The sequence below is a fragment of the Crocodylus porosus genome, unplaced genomic scaffold (genome assembly GCF_001723895.1).
Source record: "Crocodylus porosus isolate Cpor-Errol unplaced genomic scaffold, CroPor_comp1, whole genome shotgun sequence".
Classification (NCBI taxonomy): domain Eukaryota; kingdom Metazoa; phylum Chordata; order Crocodylia; family Crocodylidae; genus Crocodylus; species Crocodylus porosus.
This window is the reverse complement of record NW_017728947.1, coordinates 32,790,889-32,796,374: the sequence shown is the minus strand read 5'-3', so window position 1 is coordinate 32,796,374 and position 5,486 is coordinate 32,790,889. Positions and strand designations below refer to the sequence as shown.

The 5,486-nt window shown below is 43.8% G+C and overlaps 1 protein-coding gene across 4 annotated transcripts in view; it reads left to right on the top strand.

Annotated features, from left to right (window-relative positions):
• Positions 1–2,456: 2,456 nt before the first annotated feature.
• Positions 2,457–5,486, top strand: part of SHANK2 (SH3 and multiple ankyrin repeat domains 2) — a 771,218-nt gene continuing 768,188 nt past the window's right edge. For 3 of the 4 annotated variants that reach the window (XM_019551544.1, XM_019551542.1, XM_019551541.1), the window contains exon 1: positions 2,457–2,573. The gene's annotated coding sequence lies outside the window, so the exon portion shown is untranslated. The remainder of the gene's footprint in view (positions 2,574–5,486) is intronic. The other variant, XM_019551543.1, reaches the window with a different exon arrangement.

The following is a 5,486-nucleotide window of genomic DNA, read 5'->3' as shown; positions in this document are numbered from 1 at the left end:
GAGCAGATAAACGTATGTGTATAAGTGTCCTAAATATCTCATGTAGGTGTGTCCTATGACTCGAAGGCACCCAGCATCTTCTGTGAGCACGAACAACCACTATGTTCTGGTCTTACACAAAGATGAAAACATGTATACATTCAACATATTTTAAATAGTTAAATCACAAAGGCAAATTCCACTTGCACTTAGGCAGGTGTCAGTCCTGAGTAATATGCTTGATCTTGATGGAATTCCTTCATTAGAAGGGTATTGTACAGAGGGCAGAATTTGGCATTCAGGAAAAGGTCAGGGAACTTGGCCAGCAGGGAAAGGTGTTGTAACTTGGCTTGAACTCACATTCCTTCATTCATTGTTGCCTAAGAGGAGAGCTGGTTCCCTATTCATGTGTGTGTTTGTGCTGGGAGGGGAGTGGGGGACAGAACTGGTGGTTGCTATGCAGAATTTAGTCACTACAAGCTGAAGGAAATGGTGGCCTGGGCGGTACGAGGGCTTCTAGTACTCGGGGATAGTGAACAGAAGGAGCCTTGATGAAACCTACTGTGGACCTGATAGAGCCTTGGGGAAATGGCTGTGTGCAACATGGGTAGACAGGTACGTATGATACTGATGAACCACATCTGAGTCAGCTGTAAAGGAAGAGAACAAGAAGATGAAATGAAATGAATGGCGTGGTCTAGGTATGCTTGACCTTGCCTCAGAGCAGGGGGACCTTTCAACTTCACATCCCTGTGACACTATAACTAGGAGAAATATAGGACGTAAAATAAAAAGTGAGAAGGTAGGGAATTATAACAGAGTCCAAAAAATGTTTTCTCTGTCAGGCCTTAAAACTGCACTTAACTTTAAGCACACAATTAATCCTACTGACTTCACTTGGCCTACTTGAATAATTAAGCATGCAGTGTTATATTCACAGCCTTTGTAACACAGCAGCAGCAACAAAATCACTAATAAATTAGCAAACATGCATATCAACTGTTTCCCTGATAATGTTTCTTGTAAAAGTTCTAGTTCCTACTACTTTTTTGGTCTTTTTTCTCTTTTCTTTGTCCCTGCCCTGGTTCTGTCTGGTTCACCTCCCATAGTCAACCCCCTACTGCTCAGCTGAGGCAGCATGGATCTGTCACTGAAAAAAAACTTACAACATTGTTTATCTGCATTTGTGGATCAAGGTTGTGACTTAGTTGTGAAATAGCATGGCTCCACCTTGCTTATGTTAAAAACAAACCTACAAAAATAATTCTAAGCCCCGGTACCTATCTAGGTTAAAAGGCAGTGTATCAGATAGGTGTCTGGCCTAATGCTATTTTGGTATTTTAAATTTCTAAATAGCATCTTGGTAGATGTGTTCTCCATTTTTAAACTACATATAATATGCTTTTTCTTTCAGTTTTTATTTACTTTGCCTTCAGAACACAAACTGTTTTCTTACAGTGTATTTGTATCACCCTGTATTGGCTGAGGTCTTTAAGCAACACTGTAATACAAATAGCAATAAATGATATTGTGTTTCTGCTCCTAGAGGCACCATGCTTGGACAACAGCTTTCTTAAAATATGTGGCTATCATTTTCAAACTTGAGTGCCATCTGTATCTGGACCTGTACGTAAATGTGGTTCTATTTTCACAGATTCTGGGTATTGAAAGGTGCGGTTACTATGCATCTTTGAACATGGGTCCAATTTTAATAAGGCTCCTAAATAGTTTTCATAATTTAATATAAATTTAGTCCAAAAAGGGCAGTTACATTATCTAGTCTGACCTCATGCCAAATATCTGATATTATATGAAATTTATAGGAATTAGTTAAGCCAGATCCTCCATCTTCTGACTCCATATCTAGTGATCAGTATGGCCATGATCATGTGAGAAAGACACAACAGCCAAGCACCTTAGAGAGTTTTCTGTACTACTTTAGAGCACTAGCCCACCTTGCTATGTCCTGCCATGGCCAGTCTCTGCTTCTGTAGAAGGAGGAGGAAAAAGAGAGGGTAACTTTAGTTTGCCAGGTTTGAAAATGTGAAGTATGCTTTTTGTGCCCTTTCCTGAGGTGGTGTACTTTTCCATGTGCTAGAGCCAAAGGCACATGGAGATAGGGGGAGGGATCAGAATTTATTTAACAAACCATTTGCATCTGTTCTGACCAGGCTGGGGTAGCTCTTCAGATCACTCTTACTTCTATCTTCCCCAACAACCCAGAAAAGGTCCTCTTTTTTATTTCCTTTAGTTTGAGTTTCCTTCCTTTGCTCCCTCTTTCTCTCCCAGTTCCATTGTCCCTCTGCTTCCCATTTATTCCCCTCCTCCCTTGGCTTAACTCTGTATCTCTCTCTTCTTCTGACTTGGCTACATTGTGAGCTGAATGCAGGGTGGGGACTTGGGAGGGAGGGAGGGAGGGACTGCAGAAGGCAGCCTGGCTGAAATCCTGTTCAGGCTCAGTACTCTCTGTGGGCAAGTGCAGGTCACACTACTCCCTGAGCAATTTACTTCTCATAAATACTTTTTTCTCTTCTTTCCGCTGGCTTCCTGGAGCAGGTGTCCTGAGGACTTAACCCTTTAAAATGTGCCCCAAGGTAAGATCTTTTCATGTGGGAAGTTTCTCTCCACACAGAAACTACAAGCAATGGGGTTTAGGAGAAAAAGTTAAATACCCTTTACAGGCAGGTCAAGAGCGTTCCAAAAAGGGGAAATTGAATTATGCAAGAGGCTCTAACATGATCTTGCTTTATCAAGTTTCTTGCTTCAGTTTCATTGGTAGAATTTTCTTTTCATGGCTTTTGAAGGTAGGATAGAATACCACACTCAAGTGTCTGATGAGCTTTTGTTGTTGAACAGAAACTGCAAAGTCTTTTAGATAAACCCTTCTTCCTGTAACTGTAATGCCCTATCAGAGATACTGTGTGTTACCTGTGTTTCCAATCAAACCAGTTTTTTTGCAATATGCGCGTGTGTGTGTATACATATATACATTTAATTGGTTTTAAAAAACCCTGTTGCGTGTGTGTGTGTGTATACGCACATGCACAAAATATATATTAAAAAACCTGAATCTTTGATAAGGACAAGAGAGGTGGGTGTAATATTTATCTCAGTCATTTAGCAGTTCTGTTCTGCTCTTAGCTTGTTTCCCATATGTTGAGTTACTCTAGTCTCTTACAGACCTGAAATGTCTGTGTTCTGAACTGTACAGGGACTTGCTCATTTCTGTAACTTTTCAATCTTGTCCTAATTAAATGTAAATATATGCATAATGATTTGCATTTCATTAGCTTTAAAAGAACACTGTCATGTTAAAAATCGTATTTTTTTAGAACCTAATTTTCTTGCCTGTATAACAAACAGCACCTGGTATTCACAGAACCAAAAGGATGTTGAAAACTTAATTTACTTTCAGCACCCTATGATGTTTGCTTTGTGCCTTTTTTTAGCTTTGAATCAGATAGTGAAAACAATTACGTTTGTTTGTGGTCAGCTTCTAATCAATTCTACTTTCACAGTTCAATACAGTGCTACAGGTCTTATATTACATATAGAGTACATAAACATTTGTTTTTAAATAAATTGTTTCAGGTGGGGTTATGTGCAAGTGTTACAATTCTACTGGGAGAATTGCAGTTCCACTGGTAGAAACCTTAAGTATGCAAGCATTCACAGTAGTTACTGTGGTCTGAAAATGGTCCCTATGGTATAAATTCAAATCTTGTCTGACAAGGTAGGAGTCTTATCCTGTCAGGGTTCTACCAGCTTAACAAATATTTGTACATTTACCTGTCTGAGACAGAAGCTCTCCCATTGTCCTCTGGCATCTTAATGTGCTTTGCCCTGGCTTTCTTCACCCGTCCAGAGAGATTTTCTGACTCAGCTGGATTCCCACTGCTTTGATTGAGTCACAGACCAAATCCCTCCCCCAGGCCTGGGAAAACCCATCCTCTCTCTCTGCGGCCCCAGATAGCTGCAGCTGTTAATCCCTTGCCCCCCCACCCCCAGAACATTAAGCAGGCAAGGGAAAGCTACTAACCACTCCCCACATGGACCTGCCAACTTCCTCCTGGATCTGGATTCAGCACTGGTCCTCAGCCTCCTGATTCACCCATGCCAATGACTCAGACTCTGCAGACCCAGTTGGGCAGATTTTTTTTCTATGTCTCTAATTTGCCTAGGGAATGGCAGGAGCAGTGTAATCTCTCAGACCCTGAGTCCCTTGATCTTCCCCACAGATCCCAGACCCTGGGCTGTTCCTGGAGCTGGATCAACCACCCCCTTCCACCACCAGCATGGGATGTTCTGCCCCCACCCCTATATCCACTATTCAAGTAGCCCCTTGACTCACCGTGCTGGGACCCAGTGTATCTGTGTTGGTGATCAAGGGGAAATGTTTGGGGGCTCTGGGAACTGTGGGGGTCAATGAAGGTTGGGTATGGATGGGGGTGAGTAGCATCCTAGCCCCCGTCCTGTGCCAAAGTGTATTGACATGCCTGGTACCTGGAGCTCTCCAACCCTCCAACACCAACATAGACGGGCCTCTCAGGTAGAGTCCTTTTGTGGTAGTTATAGGGCTCTGGGAATGTAGGGGGCCTTGTTAATGCACTTGGGGGTATTAGAGGAGGCAGGGACACTAGACTCTGATTCCTTCCCCCCCTGCAAATTGCATTGATCCCCACTGTACTCATAGCTTCCAGACCACCTCCCACTCCTGGAACTGGATACCTGTCTCCTGCCCCCCAACAGAACCAGACTGCCTCAACCTGGTTCCCCATACCCAGACCTGCTGGCACCTAATCCACCAGTACCTAGACAGCACCCAGTCCACCAGCACCCAGATAGCACCTGACCCATACCAGACTCACCCAACCTGCACTGGAATTGGGTCTTGACTGGTGCTAAAGAAGTAAGGATCCATTTGGCTGCTGGATGGGAAATTGACCATCTTGAAAAGACAGCAAGCCCACTCTGGGACTGCTGTCTGAATGGCTGACAGCTGGGAGGGAAATGGGGGCATGTTGTAGAAAAGAGATATGCGGGCCAGCCAGTTTACTTTGACATGTGCTGTCATCTGTCTCCAAGCCTGGGAAGCCTTTGAAATAGGCTGGGATGTGTGTTTCTGGGCAGCAATACAGCATGTCTGTGAGCATTTAGTCAGCCCCATGACTGTTTGAGAAAATTATTCTGGCGCATATCCAGGAGGGACTAGCAGGTGACTGCATGCTTAGGGGTAACCAACATGGGTTCATCAGTGGCAGGTCCTGTCAGACCAACCTGGTGGCCTTTTATGACCAGATCACCAGATCATTAGATGCAGGAGTAGCAGTGGACATAGTCTTCCTAGACTTCCAGAAGGCTTTCGACACTGTCTCTCACCCGATTCTCATTAAGAAACTGGGGGACTGTGGTGTTGACACCCACACGGTCAAATGGGTTGCCAGCTGGCTGGAGGGCCGCACCCAGAGGGTGGTAGTGGATGGGTCCTTCTCAACCTGGAAGGATGT